At 36.7% G+C, this 21372-nt stretch overlaps 1 non-coding gene across 1 annotated transcript; it reads left to right on the plus strand.

Moving 5' to 3' along the window:
- The first annotated feature begins 13479 nt into the window (after positions 1–13479).
- On the plus strand, positions 13480–13552 carry Trnaa-ugc. The gene has a single exon. It is a non-coding gene; the product is annotated as a tRNA-Ala (tRNA).
- Positions 13553–21372: the final 7820 nt, after the last annotated feature.

Genomic DNA, 21372 nt, shown 5'->3' on the forward strand with positions numbered 1-21372 from the left:
GAGGGGCCGCGGGTTCGCGTGCGAGGCGCGCCTGGAGGCCTCAGCGCCGGGAGGTCCTCAGCCGGCTGCTCAGCCCGCCGAGTGGGGAACACTGAAGACGCTGACCCGGGGTTGGCTCCTCGCTATCCTGCGCCCAACCCAGTAGACCAAAAGTCCACCAGGCCTCCGCCGCCTTGGCTTCTCGAGTTTCTTTGTACGACAGTAATCGGTGCAGAGGTTGTTCAAGTCCAGCCCCGATTTAAAGGCAGCAGGTATCTCTTTCAGCTACAGCACTCCAACTTCCTCTCATGGCACTCTCAGGTTGCAGGAAACCACCGCGACAGCTCTGTGAACCTTCCCACGCCGGCCCTGACACCGAGCTTGCTCGCACAGCCACGCAGCTGGGGCTCCTCCAAGTCTCAGCCTCACACGGGTGGGGAGACAAAGCTGGCGCTGGGAGGGGAAAAAATGGCCCGCGAAATTGCCTCAAGATAGTCCCTTTGTTAGAGGAACAGTGGATACACTGCGAATGCGACAAGGGCTTCCAACCCCAGCGGGTTCTGTGGTGCAGTCGTTGAATTGCGCTGGCCCTGATAGTTCAGCCTGGCAGGGTTTGCGTTTATTGCGGAGAGAGACTCAAGCATTCTGTCAACACATATGGCATAGAAAGCTTCAACCATAACATTGCACAGTTTTTGCAGTTACTGCTTTAAATATGTTAACAAGACGTCCTTGTTTTACCCAGAGAAGAAACGGAATAGATACGCAGCAAACCATCAAACACCCCCAACTCCCTGCTGTACTTAACTGTGTACAGTGATGATAATTAGACTCTGGGTCCCTGAAGTCACTAGTTCAGTTCTTCCATCTGTATTCCAGAGATAATTATTTATTACCAAGTTTGAGTAAAGAGTTATATGCAGAATATTTTTGGCTTGCACCCAAAGGAAGGAGTATGTAAAGTCCACCAAAGAATTGTTTACTGAAGTGAGTTCTATGCTGGTGACAAACATTTGAAGTAACTCAAGAGATATTCAAGTCATTCTGAATAGATATGGGATCGTGTTAACTACATCCAGAACTGATGAAATTAACACCGTCTTAGTTCCTTAGAGCAGAAATTGAACATTTACAATAGTACCAAAGCATTTAGTGCTGAATTAAAAGTAAGAGCGTTAGCCAGAAGCTAGAAAATGGCAGATATACTGGTGATACCAAGTTGGTGTTTTATATGAATATGAATCTTAACTGCATAAAAAGCCAAAGAGTTGGATGAGCATAGTCACTAGAAAGATATCTTTGAAAAACTGGTTAGAGTCTGATCAGAACTCTGTGGCATAGCTTGAGCTGAAAGGGCCCCTTTCCTAAAGCATCCCAGAGTGGAATATCTCCCATATCAATGGGAAATCAGCTAGATTCTAGGATTCTAGTGAAGTACCATAAATTCAAGTAAACCTAATCCATCTCTCCAAACTTAAATAAGTAGGACCGATCAAGTCTCTAGGATAAGACTTGACCCAGCCTTGATTTTAACTCATTCTGAGAATTCATCTGGGTAAGAATCATTCAGGCTAGAAAAGGCTGTAGCACCAAAATCCTTTCTCCTGATCACCTGAAATTCTGCTATTAGAGTTTTATCCCTCTGAGTAATTACTCTAGTATAAAACCATAATCCAAAAACCCTAATGTTTTAAGCTTCAAAAGCCACTTATATCTAATTCATCAGATTGTTTCTCTAAAGCAGATTTTGATGGAAGAGAAAAAAATAACATGCTGATGCTGAGAAGATAGAACAGGGAAAGGGGCCTTTCATTCCTCTGTGCAATAGAGGGAGCATAGAGGAGTACATGAAAAAAAAATTACTCCTACTTAATGGCCAAGTAGGTTCTGCTTACTCAAACTATAACAATGAACCCTAAAACACTGGCCTTAAAAGAATAGAACATCTGTAAACCCAGGTAACTTTAAAGGTTAAGGCAGGAGGATCCCAAATTCAAGGCCAACCTCAGCAATTTAGTGAGACCCTGACTCAAAAATTGAAAGGTAGGTTTAGGGGTGTAGCTTAGTGGTAGAGTGTTTGCCTGGCATACACAGGGTCTTGGGTTTGATCCCTAGCACCACAAAAGAGAGAGAGAATGGAAGCAAGGATACACTTGTCAATAATTATCTATTTTGTAAAATATTTCTTTAATTATCCCTTTATAAAGTACTTTCCCAGGAATCTGTATCCGTGAAATGAAAACATACAATCAGGGTAATCAATATTCAGAAATAATGATTTATCTTCATTATTCATCACTGACTACTTAGTTCTAACTCATATGAGCAATGCAGACAAATATAGTCAAATCTTCATTTGTTCTTTTATATGAGACATTCCTATTCCATGCTTTACAGATTGGTTTCCTTTGAAAGTCCTCCCACAGGACCTTGGACTAAAGATGGACTGAACTTTTTATTTATGATTAAACAGAGAACTAAAACCCCACCTTAAGCTAAGCTGCCTAGCTGTGATTCTGTAATGATTAACTGAATCCCAACACCACCTTAGAGAGTAAGTTAATGTGTGTTGATAATAAAGCTTCATCTTCTCCATTATGATTTCTCTAAATGATTCTCTGTGAAAGTGGGGGAATCTTTTCTTTGGGATTTACCCTCACCAAAGCCTGAGCTCAGGAAAAGAATACTTTCTGCTAGTGATAAGCCACTTTATCTGAAGGACAGCCTTAAGGCCATAAGCATTCCAGGGAATGTACACAGCATCCATAAGAAAAAAAAATGAGAAAAAAGTGTCCTAAGAGAGCATGTCCACTGTTTTCAAAAGGGACCCCATCATTTCCCCATGCCAGACAAGCAACTGTACACAAGTATTAGGGAGACTGAAGTAGCAGAGGGCAAGGAAAGTTTTGAAATAGTCATTCTTTTCTCCTTTTCTCAACTCCTAGCAAATAATTAGTTACCGAAAGACAAAGCTGTATCCCAGTAGTTTTGAGAAAAATGGATCTTCAAGCTGGCATAGGATTAGTTTCAAAGGAAGTCTAGACATATTAGATCCATTAAATCAAAATATACTATAATGACCTAGTGGCTTGGGATGCTGAGACAGGAAAATCACAAGTTCAAAGTCAGCCTCAGCAACAGCTAGGCGCCAAGCAACTCATTGAGACCCTAAATAAAATACAAAATAGGGCTGGGGATGTGGCTCAGTGGTCGGGTGCCTCTGAGTTCAATCCCCAGTACCAAAATTACATATATATATTATGTATTTTTAATAGGACTTCCAATTTTCACTTCCATCTTAGTCCCTTGATACAAGGAGCAGGAGGTCAGGGTGGCAGGTCTATGAGAAAGGGATGCTTAGACTTGAAAGAGGCATACATGTAGGAACCAATATTAGGAGTTATATAATACTTTGGGAATGAAATCATTCCTCCTATAACATGTTTCTATCTTTCAAGAATATTTTCAGTGATACTTTGTGAATCAAAATGAAAGTCTACCTCTATTTGTGAAAATCTTTCTGAAAAGTTTTGAAGTCTTTTTTCCCCTAGTACATTAGTCCCCCTTTATTCACAGGGGACACATTCTGAGACCCCCCCTCCCAGTGGACACCTGAAACTGCAGATAGTACCAAACCCTGTATATACTGTTTCTCCCGTACATACATACCTTTGAGAAAGTTAAATTTATAAATTAGGCACAATAAGACTAGCATCAATAAAAAAACAATTATAACAATATACTGTAATAAAAGGCATGGAATGTGGTCTTGCTTTCAAAATGTCCTACTGTACTATATTCACCCTTTTTGTGATGATGTGAGATGATACAATGCCTACATGATGAGATGAAGTCAGATAAATGACGTAGGCATTGTGACATAGGGTTAGTCTATTTCATAAGAGTTCCTTAAGCACAACCCATGACAGTCTATCTGATAACTGGGCCAGCAGCCAAGTGACTAAGGGGTGGGTAACATATACAACATGAATATACTAGATAAAGGGATGACTCATGTTCCAGGCAGGATAGAGAAGAACATCATGAGATTTTATTGTACTGCTCAGAACAGCATGCAATTAAAAACTTATGAATTGTTCATTTCTAGAATTGTCTACTTAATATTTCTGGACCATGGTTGGCCATAGGTAACTGAAACCATGGAAAGTGAAACCGTGAATAAGGGGGAACTACCGTATATGCTTGATAATCATTTTTTCTCACCTGTCCATTTTGTAAACTATTGTAAACACCAATAGTCTATTATTTAAACTAGAAAATTTTGAGAGTGAAAGGAGACATTATTAGGGCGGGGGTTGTGGTTCAGCGGTAGAGCGCTCCTCTAGCATGTGAGAGGCCCTGGGTTTGATCCTCAGCACCACATTAAAAAAAATTAAATTAATTAAAGGTATCGTGTTCAACTACTTCTAAAAAATAAATATTAAAACAAAAGGAGATATTATTAGTACTCACATAGAAATAACAAATGTAAAACCAGGACTGTCCTGGACCAGCTGGGGCAGATGATCACCCTAACAATTACCAACTTCATTGCCTTCTTCTGATCCACTTGCTCTCCCCAAACTTCCTCAGTATGAATCATGATCTATTTCTATCATATTACAATATGCATCCCTTTCCAGCTCATGGCAATATTAAATCAACAAAAGAAGTTTAAACACCAGGATGCTTATTGTCCTTCAGTACAAGCTTTCACTTAAGAATATTATTTTTCTTTGGGTAACAAAGTTACTCTTTTACTACCCACTTAAAACCACACTTAATGAATTAAAAAAAAAATTCTACAGCACTTTATTTTTTAAAATGGATTAGCTTTAAATGGGATAGAATCAAAGTGAAAAGCTTCTTTACAGCAAAGGAAAGAATCAAGAATATGAACAGAGATCCAATAGAATGGGAGAAAACCTTTACCACCTGCACTTCAGATAGAGCATTAATCTCCTGGTTATACAAATAATTCAAAAAACTTTACACCAAAAAAAGTATGATAATAACCCAATCAATAAATGGGCAAAGGAACTGATCAAGCACTTCACAGAAGAAGTACAAATGGTCAAAAACTATATAAGCCAGGCGCAGTGGCGCACCCCTGTAATCCCAGCAGCTGGCCGGGTGGGGTGGGGCTGAAGCAGGATGATCACAAGTTCAAAGCCAGCCTCAGCAAAGGCAAGGTGCTAAGTAAATGAGTGAGACCCTGTCTCTAAATAAAATAGTAAACAGAGCTGGGGATGCAGCTCAGTAATTGAGTGCCCCTGACTTCAATCCCTGGTGCCTACCCACCCACCCCCAAATATATATATATTAAAAAAGTCCAACTCTCTAGCAATTAGAGAAATTCAAATTAAAGCTATACTGAGGTTCCATCTCACTCCAGTCAGGATGGCAGTTATAAAGAATACAAGTGGGCTGGGGTGTGTGGCTCAGTGGTAGAACTCTTTCCTAGCTCGTATGAGGCATTGGGTTCCATCCCCAGCACCACATAAAAAAAACTAAATAAACAAAATAAAGGTATTGTGTCCATCTACAACTAAAAATATTTTTTAAAAAAGAATACAAATGGGCTGGGGATGTGGCTCAAGTGGTAGCGCACTCGCCTGGCATCTTCGGGGCGCTGGATTCGATCCTCAGCACTACATAAAAATAAAAAAATAAAGATGTTTTGTCCACCGAAAACTAAAAAATAAATATTAAAAAAATTCTCTCTCTCTCTCTCTCTCTCTCTCTCTCTCTCTCTCTTAAAAAAAAGAATACAAGTAACAATAAATGTTGGTGAGGATATAGGGAGAAATGTACTCTCATATATTGTTGGTGGGACTGCAACTTTGTGCAACCACCATGGAAAATAGTATGGAGGTTCCTTAGAAAACTTGGAATGGAGCCACCTTTGACCCAGTTATCCCACTCCTCAGTTTATACCCAAAGGACTTAAAATCAGCATACTACAATGACGCAGCTACATCAATGTTTATAGCAGCTCAACTTACAATAGCCAAGCTATGGAAACAATCTAGGTATCCTTCAGTGGATGAATGGATAAAGAAAATGTGAGATACACACACACACACACACATACACAATGGAATATTACTCAGCCTTAAAGAAGAATGAAATTATGGCATTTGCTGATAAATTGATGAAATTGGAGAATATCATGTTAAGTGAAATAAGCCAATCCTAAAAACCAAAGGCTGAATGTTCTCTCTGATATATGGATGCTAACCCGCTTATTGCGGGTGGAGAGGGCAAAAATAGAAGCCCATTGAATTTGACAAAGGGGAATGAAGGGAAGGGAGTGGGGAGGGGAATAGGAAGGACAGTAGAATTAATCCTAGCCTTGTATTTGAATACGTGACCAAGATAACTTTGCATCATGTACAACCACAAGAATAGTATCCTAATTAAAATAAGTTATACTCTATGTAGGTATAATTTGTGAAAATACATTCTATGGTCATATATAACTAAAGAGAACAAATTTTAAAAATTTTAAAAATTAAATGGCTTAGCATTTAAAATGTCATGAAAATAGTCAATATATGACTATGAAACATAATTTGAGGTGTAGTAAGAGACAAAATGCTCTGCTCTAAAATGCCAGTTATATTACAAAGAAAGAAAAGAAACCTTTCTTTTTTTATTTAAGCATCATGTCATTCATATTTCAGAGTAAAAATCCTCTCCATATTGTCAAGGACTACCATTTCATAACCATAATACTGGATAAATATCACCGATATGTCAATAAGTATTTGGAAAATTATATTCCTCAATTGGGTCTTATAAAATAATTCTGAATATGCTTTAACATATATACTTTCTACCCTTGGAAAGAAATGTATTGCTTGGAATTGTCTGCAAATTTCCTTCAAAAATACTAATCTAAATAGTAATATAGTATTTATTTATTTATTTATTGTGCAACTGGGGATTTAATTCAGAGTTTCTCTACTGCTGAGATACACCTCCAGCCCTTTTTTATTTTTATTTTGAGATATGGTCTCAAACTTGAGATCTTCCTGTATCAGCCTCCTGAGTCCCTTGTATTATAGTAGCATGCACCACCATGCCTGGCTAATAGTAAAATAATTTTAAATGTCTCTCAGTCCTGTTTTCCCTTAGTCCAATCCCTTTATTTTTAAGCCATTAAATTAATGTCAACCATCAATCAACCATACAATATTTTAGCTTTCTTGGTTTTTAATTGCTTTTAATTTCCTTTTATTCCAGTTTTCCTCTATGATGTACACTTCATTTTTTTCTTGATACCTCTCGAAACTCCCCCTGAGGCTTTTTTTCTTATGCTAAACTTTATATAATATGTCATTCAAATTTCCAGCATACCAAATCGTTAATAGACATACTGCCTTCTCTGCAAAGGATATTTATTAATACTTTTGTTTGTAGAAGTAAACAGGAGAGAAGAAATAGTTTTCATAGATTGCAAATCTTTCATTTTATAATTTCAACAATTTTTCTATCTCTTTCTTTTTTAAAAAAATTAAAATATATATACATAAATATATATTTTAATATATATGTATATATACATATATATATGTTTTAGTTATTGATGGACCTTTATTTTTTATTTATTTATATGTGGTGCTGAGAATTGAACCCCGTGCCTCACACATGCTAAACAAGTGCTCTACCACTGAGCCACAATCACATCCCCTCTATTTCATTCTTTTTTTTTTTATTTGTAGTTGGACACAATACCTTTATTTAATTTATTTGTTTTTATGTGGTGCTAAGGATCAAACCTAGGGCCTCGCACATGCTAGGCAAGCGCTCTACCACTAAGCCACGACCCCAGGCCTTCATTCTTGATATTATATTTCATTTATTTGATTTCTGGCCACCCTACCTCATAAATAACTGATACTTCTACTTTGTGTTCTATTGTAATGAAACCTAACCAATAATTCTTTCTCATCAATGTGGTCATCATTAAGAAAAATTAAGGCACTGCAATTTTAACATGTACTAGCTGATGGCCTTGGATAAATCATTTAATTCCTCCATGCAATAATTTACAATCTATGAAGTGGAAAAATAAACTCTAGCTTATTTATCTTGTAGGATGAGTATGAGTTACAAACAACATGATGAACATTGAAGCACACTATAAACATTACAGAAATAAAAGTCATCCTTTTCCCTCTTTAATCAGTAAGAAAACAATTCATTTTTATCATTAATAAAATATCATAAGCCATTGACATAGTATCTCCACAGTATGCATATTTTAGTGTTGAGAGCCACAGCCGAAGGGGCCCCAGCAAACTTTCAGACTGCCAGCTGATGATTGGCTCACAGCGCCCCAGCAACATCTAGCTGATTGGCTCCTCTGCAGTGAGGCTCATTGGGCTGTTTCCCTGCCCTTTCAGACCACGGAGCTGCTCATTGGGGGACTTTTTTGGCTCCGCCCACGCGACCCAGCCAATCGGCCTCAAGAGCAAGAGGATTGTGGGAGGTGGAGAGGCTTGTGGTTGGGAGAGAGGCTTGTGGGAAGCCGGTGGTGGCAGTTGGGCTCTGAGGGTTTTTCCTGAGGAGCGGTTTTGTTTGGTGTGTGTGGTTCTAAAAATAAAGTTCGTTTCTTTTGACAAGTGGCTCCTGAATTGTGCCCAGCCAGACTGCGGCATTTTAGATTACATATTAAATGCAGTGTCTATCCTTAAAAAGTCTATGACCCATAAGGGATGTTGTGCATAAACTTAAAACATTTCATGTAGAAATTCAAGTTATTTGTCCAGAGGCTGAAAATTCTCAAGTTTTAATAATTCAGACACTACCTTGATTTTACACTATAAAAACATTGGTAAGCAAAATGAGAAGTATTTGTTTCAGAGACAATGTTTGGGTCTACTTAAAGCAAATAAGCTTTTAAACCCTAGAATCTGGGAATTTTCAGTAAAGGTTAAATAAGCAGGAAAGAACCTTAGAGATACTGCTTCAAGTTCAACTGCATTCTATAGGTGAGAGAATTTAGGTTTGAAGAATTGCCTAAAGTCACACTCCTAGATGCTGGGAAAACTATAATTAGAACCCAGTTCTTTTCCACATTTGTATGTGTCTGACTCTACCACATGCCACCACATAACAATAAAAACATAAGACAAAGCCAGGCCAGTGCACATGCCCATAATCCCAGCAGCTCAGGAGGCTGAGACCAGATGGTTGTGAATTCAAAGCCAGCCTCAGCAACTTAATGAGGCCCTAAGCAACTCGGTGGGACCCTGTCTCTAAAATATTTAAGTAGTTTTATCTGCCAAACTTTTTGGTACTGGGGATGGAACCCTGGGGCACTCAACCACTGAGCTACATCCCCAGCCTTTTTTTGTATTTTATTTAAACTTCTGTTGGCAAAAGACTCTGTAAACAAAGTTAAAAGATAAATGTCAGGTTAAAAGAAAAGAAAAAATAGTTAATATCCATAATTTATAAAAAGCTCTTATAAGTCCAAAAGAGAATAACAACAGTCCAATTGAACTATTTATAAAAGACATAAACAAGGCTGCAGATATAGTTCAGTGGCAGGGCGCTTGCTGGCCTAGTGTGTGTGAGGCCTGGGTTTAATCCCCAGTAGACACAAACCAGTAGTTCTCAAAAAGAAACAAAAAGAGCCAATATATACTTGAAAACATGTAAGGGCTTTAAAAATCTGGGTGGCATAACCCCATTTAAAACCCAGGATAATTAAAACTGCAGCCAGCTTTTGTTGTGATTACTGGTGATCTTTTCAATTTTTCAAGCAGAATGAACTACACTGAGCTACAGTCAAAGGGTGCTCCTATGACCTGGACAGAAAAGGAAATGAACCAATTCGATGACATATAAGGTGGAGTCAAACTCATTTACATGTGGTTTTAAAAACTAGACATGGAGTCTTTCTGGTGCCAGTCTGCATGAATGCCTATAAGGAAGTTCTACAGCATCACCCCAAGAGGATTAGGCTTGGGCATGTATTAGTGAGCCCCTTTGGGGGAATGTTCCTCTAAGATAGATGACCAGACTTCTGGGTATGGATTTGCCACAGTTTACACAAATACCGATGGTTATGTATTTTGGAAACTTTGCATTTTAAGATACAGTTGGCCCTCAATATCTGTAGGTGTGGAGAACAGACTGAGCCCTGCTCTGAGTTACTCCATGATTTATAGAGGAGTAGTTTCAGGCTGCGCCTAGCTGTGAGTTACTCCTTTTTTTTTTTTTAAAGCAGCAATTTGTCCTGAGCTCTTCATTTTGAGTGCAAGTGCTAAAGCACAGAACTTATCCAAAAGGATAATCCCCAGCTGCACAGCACAGTCATAAGGTACAAACAGATAAATTAATTGTGTTAATAAAAATTACCACCTGTGAACTTATCAAATTAAATCAGGGGCACATGGATGCATGGGCATATCAAATCCATATCTGAGAAACCAGGCCTACAAACTTAAATACATCAGACCACTAAGTGAGGCAACCTTGAAAAATATAAAAGGAGAGGAACCTAAGACCATGGTCCAGGGGGCATACACTGACCCATCATCTTGTGGGACCATTTGGTGGACAAGTCAGAGGTTGACAGGAAGTGAACTTGCAACTCTGTCCTCTGGACTTCCACTCAGCTAGATCTCCCTGCTTGATGCAGCCCACTTTGAAACTACTGACTGTCCAGACCTTGAATAAATTCTGCACCCTGAGCTGTTCTGCACTGGTTCCTAATCTTATCTGACTATCTGCAGTGATTCTTTTGCATTTGTATCTGCTCTCTGCCTCTTCTCTTGACATGGCCTCTTGAAACCTTGTGGCAGCCTTAACTCTTTCTTAGCTGTTCTACAACCTATATATCATTTTTATAAAGTGTGCTATGTGACTTGAGTGTTATGGATATTAGCAATTAAGATCAGAATGGAATAGAAGAACCTGAGATTGCTACCAAGTGAACTATGATTATTTAGTAAATTAAAGCTGCTGAAAGTGATGTGGCTTGTGAATTTATTGTTATCCAAAAAATTCTGACATTGTAGAAAGACACAAAATACCCAGCTGTGTCAATATCATAGCTTGCTCAGGACAGTGGGTTTCAAATCTGTGGATTCAACCAACCATGGATTGAAAACATGTGGAGGAAAAACTTCCATCTGTACTGAAAATGTACAGACATTTTTCTTGTCATTGTTCCTTTTAAAACAATACCATATAATCACCATGTACCTATATAACAAGTACATTTTGTTAAATCATCTAGATATAAGTTAATTTATACAGGAAGATGTAATCAAATTACAACCAAAGTTGTAATCAAATACTGTGTCATTTTAATCATGTGTGTATGTGTGAGTGTGTGTGTGTGTGTGTGTGTGTGTGTGTTGGGGATTGAACCCAGGACCTTATGCATGCTAGACCAGCGCCTACCAGTGAGCCACACCCACCAGCCCAATACTCTGTATTTTATGTAAAGGACTTGAACATCCTCCAATTTGGGTATCTGCAGAAAGGCTGGAATCCATGCCCATGGATACCAAAGACATCTATCTGTACTAGGTTCCTCAGAATAAGAGTTGAACAGGATGAGATGGTAGCAAATTGTTCTAGCAAATCAAAAGTGCTGGTGTGTAATGAGTTTAAGGCCTTGAAGTGAATTAACTACCTAATTCCCCCAGGTTAATGGATTAAGTTTCCAATAGGACTGGAAAAGCCTGTGGAAGGATCCAAGGAAGCAAGCACAGGAGTTGCTGCAGAGTGGGGAAGGTAACAAAGAAAGCCTCTTTCTTCTGTTTAAAACATGAACTTTCTTCATACATCCTTGGATTTGCTTCTGGTCAATTATTAAAAAGAAAAGTAAGGGGCTGAAGTTGTGGCTAGGTTGTGTTCATTCTCAGCACCACATATAAATAAATGAATAAAATAAAGATCCATTCTCAGCACCACATATAAATAAATGAATAAAATAAAGATCCATCAATATCTTTAAATTAAAAAAAAAAAAAAAGACAAGTGCTGGGGCTGGGGATGTGGCATGCGCGCGGCCCTGGGTTGGATCCTCAGCACCACGTACAAATAAAGATGTTGTGTCTGCCGAAAAATAAATAAATAAATAAATATTAAAAAAAAATTATCTCTCTCTCTCTTTCTCTCTCTCTCTCTCTCTCTATAAAAAAAAAAAAGACAAGTACTAGAGAAAACTATGGGATCATATAGAAGAAGAGAAAAAATAGGCTTAACATCATTTTTTTAAAAAGACCCAAAACTAACTAAGAATTGAAATAAAATATTTTGATTGAAATAAGTCTTTAGAAGAAAACATGTGACCAGAGACAAGGAGAGTTAAAAATCACACAAAAAAGCGCAAGCGAAGGGAAAAAAACTTGTAGGAGTGGGGGGAGCGGTGAACTTTCCTAAAACCCAGAAAATTAGAATGATTTTAATATGCTATATATACGAGGGGGGGAAATAAAGTTGAAAAAAAGAAATTAAGTGGGAGGCTGGGGGTTTATCTCAGTGGTAAAGCATTTGTCTAGCATATGCAAGGCCCTTGGTTTGATGCCCAGCATTTCAACAACAAAATAAAAGAAAGGAAGGCATTTATTAATAGAAATATGGATAATTTTTAAAAATCTGCAATATAAAAAATAATAAAACAGGGCTAAATTTAGGCATGGTGGTACATGCCTACAATATCAGCTACTATGGAGGCTAAGTCAGGAGGATGGCAAGTTAGAGACCAGCCCTGACAATTTCGTGAGACCCTGTCTAAAAAAGAAGAAGAAAGAAAAGGAAAGAATGAGAGAAATAGGAAAAGAAAGAAAAACAGGGCTGGAAAGTTAACTCAATAGAAGAGCTTGCCTATCATGCGCAGGGCCCTCAGATCCATCCCCAGCATTGCAAAAGAAATTAATTAATTAATTTTAAAAACAGTAAAAGCTCTGAATTAGTTAAAAAAAAAAAAAAACTGCTTAAGGCCATTAGGTTCCTGAGTGAATTTACTTTCCCCAGGAAACAGAGTTTGCTGTACCAGGAGCCTTCTGGGTAAAGAATGAATGAAACAGAAGGCCATTATGAATCTTTAGGCTCATGGCTCCCAAGTGTCCTCAGCTACTTATGGAAGCAATTATCAGACTTCTGAGAGCCCAGACTTCTAAACTAATCCAAGCCTTGTAGCCTGACCTGTGTACAGTTCTTCTAAGCCCTTTATTCCCTTCTCTCCTTCAGTTCAACCTTTATCAGAATATAAATTGTGATGCCAGTTAATAGATAACCTGCCTGAACAAGATCATGTAACTAGGAAGCTGCAGAGCTGGAATATGAACCCAGCCACCTGAAATCAGAGTGTAGTACCAGCTTTCGAATGATATGTAATCCCATAACTACTTTTAATATCTGAACCAGAGGTTTTCAACTCTATACATAAGCCAACATTTTCACTTTCTATCCTTGGAGGATTTTTTCATAATTCATACTCTTCTGTCAAATAAAAATAAGAGTTCTCCTGGGGATATGGCTCAGTTGGTAGAGTGCTTGCCTTGCATGCACAAGGCCCTGGGTTCAATCCCCAGTACCACCAAAAAAATTTAAAAAGTCAAAAAATAAATGAATAAAAACAAGAGTTCTAATTTCGTCTTGAAGTATATCCTGTTTCTTCATCTTCTTCATTTCCTTAAAACAAAAGCTGTTCTCTCTTCTTTCTTTCTTTCTTTCTTTCATAATGGTAATATATTTGTATTGTAGAAAATAAAAGGTTTATAACATATAAAAGAAAACAAAATTCCACCAAGTGCAACAAGCTAAAATTAGGAACTTAGTAATAGTGTTAAATACCTTAGCACAACTATATAGAATAGAGGATTTCAAGGCCTTTTCTCCAGAATATAATGTTCCCTTGTGGACTGCAACAATAAGAGATTGTGTTCGATCCATACTAGAGTCAAATCTTCTTTATTCATAGATTCAATAAAAAAAAAAAACAAGCCATTCCAATTTGGTTCTATAGTAGCTTACCTTGAGATAAATATACACATTTTATTTTTCTTTCTTTTTAATATACACATTTTCTCTTAACTTCATTTAGAGTAATTAAATTTTATTTTACAAAAAATAATTTGCATTGAAATATTGCTAGTAGCCATTCTTTACATATATGTGATAGAATATAACAAAAAAGGAGTAAGCACATTCACTCAATATTCATCTTCAAAACTGGTACATCAAGTGGTCTCAAAGATCTTGATGTTCTGTTCTCTTTCTTTAATGAATATAGAATTAATTGATGCTTCTCAGCCACTAGTGGAGACGATGGTTTAAATCATTACCAACATAAATTTCTGTTCACAGACTCAACCTTTCACTTTCTTACACCACCTCATTTAAGACCTTCTTATTTAAAAGTATGTAATGGCCCTAAAAGAAGGTATTATATGTCTCATCTGTTATTCCAAAAGAAGGGAAAAACTAGACTGTTAACCCGCTGTGTAATCCCTGAACAGACTACAAGGCCTTTCAGTGGGAAGCCAGGCTCTGCCAAGAGCAGGAAGGATTGCAGTTTAAACATTACAGGGTCAAGTTCAACATTTGTTCCATTCACTAACATCAATGGGAGTCTTGTGCAGAGTAGAATTTCTTCCTTAGTTAAATAATTTCTGCAAAATCTTCTGTTTTGCTGGAACATATTCCACAAAGAATGTAATAAAGAAATATACATAGAATTCTTCTTGATTTCAAAAATGCATTTTTCTTCTAGGACACAATTGAGAAGGTAAATAAGCCATTTTGCAGAGAATGTGAAGCGACTTCTACATCATTTCAGACACATTTGTTTGTAACTTTGAGATGTTATTTTTTTTTACCTGTGATAAAAAGCACATTTGAATTCAGTCAACAGCCTTTGAACCTCTGCAGATTTAGTCCCTATTATATAACATAATTGACTGATTGGGACCATGGGGTTATTAAGCTTATTAGATCAAGATATGTGGATATTAACACCAATTCCACAAATATTCCTAGGTAAATAAAAGTAGCTAAATAGGAAAAGTGAAGACACTGAAATTTATATAATTGTTAGAAAGACAGGCAACCAATACTAGTGAAGCTCTGGAACACTATGATATAGTTTTTTTGTTTTTGTTTTTGTTTTTTAGTGGTACATGGGGATTGAACCCAGGGCCTTGTGCATATGAGACAAGCACCCTATTGACTGAGCTATATCCCCAGCCCCTATGATATAGTTTTATTGCTGTTAAGTAATATAGTAGCATCAAGTAAAATTAATAATTTAATAAAGTATTTATAATTTATAACTAGCTCATTGTTTACATGACTAATAAATTTTAGAAAACTTTTAGTTTGGTGTAATATTAGAGTTTCTTTCTATGAATAGCTGTATTACCTGATTAACATTATTGCTTTGGGAAATTACAAATAAATTTACATTCAAATTAGTTAGTGTTTAACACCATAATTGAAAGTCATAATTTTTTGTTGTTGTTGTTGTTGTTTTGTGTACTGGGGACTGAACCCAGGAGTACTTTACCACTGAGCTATATACCCAGAACTTTTTTATTTTTTTATTTTGAGACAGGGTCTTGCTAAGATGCTGGGGCAAGAAAAGGTTTGAAATAATCATTTTTTTCCCTCTATTTCTCAACTCCCAGCAAAGAATTAGTTACCCAAAGGCAAAGTTGTATCCCAGTAGTGTTGAGAAAAATGAATCTCCAAGCTGGCATAGGATTAGTTTCAAAGGAAATTTAGACATATTAGATCAATTAAATAAAAATAAACTATACTGTGTATCAGAATTAGACTTCCTATTTTCACTTCCATCTTAATCCCTTGATAGAGGGCAGGAGGTCAGGGTGGCAGGTCTGAGACTACCTTTAATATCTGTACCAGAAGGTGTTCAGCACCACACGTAAGTCAACATTTTCCTGCCTCAGCCTCCAGAGTTGCTGGGAGTACAGACAAATACCACTGCAGCTGGCACATCTTTGATTTTTAAGATTTCAAAAGAAAATCTAATGTTTTTCATAGGCCAAGGAAATACTCCAGATTTAAAAATCTGGTGAATGTTTTGCTTAATCTCCAGAAATATTTTAAAACAGATTGGATTCCAAACTTCATTAGTTTTCTCTAAAAAGCTTTGGCATTGATGCATTCATACTTCATAGAAGGATATGCTCCCATTTTTCTGTTGCTCAGGAAATTTTTTGAAAAGGAAATCTAAGGAAGAAGAAAGCCAACCGAAGTAAAAACAAAATGGAAAATAAAATCAGGAAATAAATACTATGGCAGATACATCAGCTCACTCCCCGTTATCACTACACATTGCCAACTGCAACATTTTATAATAAATTTTAGATTTCTAGAGCAGTTCTAATCTTCTTTCAAATTGTAGCTATATTCTTTTAGAGAATCATGAAATCACACCAACTACTATTTTTTTTAATGATATGCTCAATCAGTAAAGATTTCTGAAGAATTCACGCACGTATCAGATATCACTAATATTTATGGAGTGTCTATTATCAACTTACTCTCAAATTACTCTATGAGATATTACATATGAAGTATCCAGTGAAGGCTGGATACTTCACATACAATTCTCATAGAGTAATTTGAGAGATACAAAATTAAGCAGTTTTGAATAAATCTATAAGATATATGGCCATTAGAGGAGGAATCAGTTGTTCCATGGTTTAGGCCTGGGAATCAGAAAAGTCACCACTTTTGAGTAAATCCGAGAGACTGTCAAGTCTTTGGTGGCCTTTTGAGTTGGGTACTGATCACCAGATATGTGAGGTTATTAAGAATGATGTGGCAGTTTTAAAATAGGTCCACAAATTCTTTGTCACTACTCTCACCAACAGGCATAATCAATGATTCTTGAAAAAATAGACTTAGCTTTGGATTCTTCAACTATACACGCAGAGTAAGGATACTGTGTGACTTCCCAAGCGAGGACATAAAAGGCAACACAGCTTTCTCTTTGCTCACTGAAATCCTTGCTGTTGAAAACATCGGTTGCCACAAGAGCATTCTGCCTGCGCTGAGGACCACTGTGTGTGAGAAAAGCTGAAGTAGTCCTCATGGAAAGAGCATGTGGAAGGCCCCTGCAACTACACTCAGGACAGAGTGGACAGCCCAGTCAGAGTCCCACAGCTCCAACCTGTCCTCCTATTCTACTCTCCCTTCCTTGGATCCAGTCACAATCACACAGAAACTCCAAGATCCAGAACTGCCTAGTCAAGTCCAAGTTTCTGACTTGGATAAAATATGAGATATAATGAAATGATTATTGCAGTTTAATCCAGTAAGTTATGAGGTGATTTGTCATACAGTAACCGAACAGGTATGAATTACTTAGTTTTTAAACTTTTATATTAAAACATTTCAAATATCCTAGAGAGACTATACAATGAACTGTCATGTACACAACCCAGATCTAACAAATTTGCTCTTTCACATTTGTTTATCTATTCCCTTTTATTCTTTGTTGAAATATTTAAAACTGAATCCTAGACACTGTCATGTTATTATATGATACTTTGCTATGAATGTCTAAAAATAAGCATTTTTTTACATAACCAAAATTTTATTATCACATGTAACAAACTTACTAGTTCTCTGGCATTATCTAATCTCTAGGTCTGATTGTCTCAAAAAAAATGTGTTTCTAGGGTTCTTAGAATCAGGACCCTAAGAGCATCCCACACAGCCTTTGGCTGTGCCTCTTAGCCTCTCTTAGTCTAAAACAGTCACACAGCCCTCCTCCTCTTTATCAGCTGCCATTATCTAGTCGCAGAAATCAAATAAGTTTCTTGAGGAATGTTTGTTTTCTTGTGGTGTCATTTAACTGGCTCCTTCATCCCCTGTAATTCCTGTAAATGAAAGTTGGCTCTAAAGAATTGATTAGATGCAGAGTCAACCTTTTTCCCTCAAAGATACTTGATACCTGTTCTGTGCCTCATTATGCTTCACATCAGGAAGCACATAATATCTGGTGGCTGTGCTTCTAGAGATATGAAGATTGGTTAGTCATGGGTTGATAACCTTCTCCTTCCTGGTAAACTTCTCATCATCAGCCTTTCAACCAACAGTGTCATCCAGTGGTAATCATTATCTGATTCTAATATTTCATCATTACTTCTGGGTAATCATTGCTTCCAAGCCCTTTTGGCCCAAAATGCGTTTAACACACTTAACCTACTGAACATTATAATTTGGCCTCACCTACTTTTTTAAAAAATATTTTTTTAGATGTTGATAGACCTTTATTTTATTCACTAATTTATATGGGTGCTGAGAATCGAACCCAGTGCCTCACACATGCTGGGCAACTGCTCTACCACTCCACAACTCCAGCCTCTAGCCTTGCCTACTTTTAAACATGCTCAGGGGCTGGGTTTGTGGCTAAGCATTAGAGTGCTCGCCTAGCAGTGCAAGGTGTTGGGTTCAATCCTCAGCACCACATAAAAATAAATAAATAAAATAGAGGTATTGTGTCCAATTACAACAACAACAACAACAACAAAATATATATAATATATAATATATATATATATATAACAAAAAATAAATAAACATGCTCAGAACACTTAAGCTTAGAGTTGGGCAAAGTCATCTAACACAAAGCCTACTTATAACAAAGTGCTGAATATCTCATGTAATTTTTTGAATATTTGTATCCCAAAACACACTCGCTGTAGAGATCTGTTGCTTCTCTGGTGATTCCGTGCATGACTGGGAGCTAAGGCTTGCTGCTGCTACCCAGCATCATGTGAGGGGATTGTACATCATACCACCCACCCAGGAAAAGACCAGAATTCAAAATTCCAAGTAAGGTTTTACACTAGTTATACCACTTTCATAGCATCATGACGTTTAAAAAAATCATTAAATCAAATTATCTTAAGTCAGAGATCATCTACCTGTATTCAAAAGAAAGAAATGATGACAATAATGATATTTCTAGTTCATATTTTACACTGTAACAATGTAACTGTGTAATCTTTTAGGAATTTTCTACTTACATTCTTTGACTTTTCTACTTGTTTCTCTTTTGCTGAAAATCGTTTTTAATGTCAATATAATTACATATTTTCACTAAACTACAGTATATTTAAATAGTTTTGAAATAATAATGAGAATGTTACCTATAACAATTAGGTTTCAGGAAACAGATTATGATTTCTTTATACCTCAATTTGTTCTTAGAAAATATTCCATTAAAGGCTGGATTGTGGCTCAGTGATAAAGTGCTCACTTAGCATGCAGGAGGCCCTGGATTCAATACTCAGCATATAAAAATAAATAAATAAATAAAATAAAGGTATTGTGTCCAACTACAACTAAAAAATAAATATTAAAAAAGTATATTTCACTAAGTAGTACCCTTAAAATAATTCCTTTCTTTGTGTATTTTTAGTGCTTTTGATGACAGTTAAGCTTATTCATTTCAGTTCTTTTACTGCAGTTCTAGTTAGCTTCAGTTTGTTTAAATTTTTTATAGATTTTTAGAAGTTTCTTTTTACATGTAAAACATTTATTTACTTTACATGGCCAAAGTATATAAAAACACATATTCAGAGAAGTCTCATTTAATTCCTTTTCCCAACATCCTGGTCTATTCCTTTAGAGATAGTCATTTTTATTAGTTTTGGTTTGAGTGTTATATTTTTTTAAAAATTTTATTTATGTATGTTCACTTTGAGACACCAGGAGGGATAACTATTTAGACCAAATTACCACAGTGATTCTTAGGATTGTGACAGTTGTGGATTGAGGAAGAATTGGTCTTCAGATGAGGTAATCCTCATAAACGAGTCATTTTGGATTTCCTCCCTCACCACTCCCCTATGAAAGCCTTTTTAAAATGGAGAAGTAGTTTTCTGTTTCTCTTCTTCATGGTTATTTACCATCTTTACTGAACCATGGTTGTCTAACTAAAAGATCCTTTAAATGGTGTGTTAGTCAGCTTTCCATCTCTTTCCATCAAGATACCTTACAAGAACAACTTAGAGGAGAAATGGTTGGCTTTGGCTCATGGTTTCAGAGGTCACTTCATGACTGGTTGGCTCCAACGAAGAAACATCATGGAGGAAGGACATGGCTGAGGCAAGCTGCTCCACTCATAGCAGCTGGAAAGCAGAGAGAGAGAGAGAGAGAGACTTGAAGGGGCTAGGGGCAATCCTAGTCCCCCAAGGACACACCCCCAGTGACCAATTTCCTCCTCCAGCATAACCCACCTGCCTACAGTTACCACCCAGTCATCCATTCTATTAACCCATCGAAACGATTAATCCATTAATGAGGTTACAGCCCTCACAATCCAATAATTTCTTAAGGGCTGGAGATGTAGCTCAGTGGTAGAGTTCTAGCCCAGCATGATGAGGATCTAGGTTCAATTTCCAGCACCATAGTAAACAAAAGCAAAGCAAATAATAACTTCCTAAAAGCCCCACCTCTGAATCTTCCTACACTGGGGACTATGCTTTCAACACATTATCTTTTTTTTAAAATATTTTTTAGACATTGATGGTTAGAAAAAATAGAATTTATATTACAGGTATATTTACACATATGTACACATGCAGAATTTACAAAGCTATGTTTATAGGAGGAAAATAATTGACAAATATATACAAAAATATTGATGCTATTTATTGTGGGAAATAAAATTTCAGATGATTTAATTTTTATTTATGTTTTTAAATTTTATTTATTATTTTTTATTTTTGGAACTGTGTGTTGAACCCAGAGCACTCTACCTTTGAGCTACATCCCTAGCCCTTTTAACTTTTTAAAAATTTTGAGACAGGGTCTCACTAAGTTGCCCAGATGAGCCTTCAACTTGCAATCCTTCTGCCTAAGCCTCCTGAGCAGCTGGTTGTATTTTCTAACTTTCTAAGTGATTATATACTATGTGCTTTCCTTTATATAAAAAGATATATAGGACTAGTGGTATATCCCAGTGGTAGAGTACTTGCCTGTGTGAATGAAGCCCTGGGCTCAATCCCAGAACTACAAAAAGAAAATGAAAAAGAAAAATGATAAAATAATAATTTAAAAATGAATACATGGATATAGAATTGTTGTTTAACATGTGAAAAGCTTCTGTTTGGGATGATTAAAAATTCTAAAAGTGGGCAGCAATGATAATTTTATAATGCTATAAATATAATTAACGCCACTGAATTGTATACTTAAAAATTATTAAAATGGGGATAAATGTATGTGTATTTTGCCACAATTAGAAAATAGATAAGTGAGTACCTAAGGTTGGATAAGTGTTCTCCAAAGCTCCATGTGTGCTTGGTCACCAACCTGGGGACTATTGGGAGTTGGGGAACATTTACGAGGTGGGGCTCAGAAAAAGGGAGTTAGGTCATT

Source organism: Marmota marmota, unplaced genomic scaffold, assembly GCF_001458135.2.
Source record: "Marmota marmota marmota unplaced genomic scaffold, marMar, whole genome shotgun sequence".
Lineage (NCBI taxonomy): Eukaryota > Metazoa > Chordata > Mammalia > Rodentia > Sciuridae > Marmota > Marmota marmota.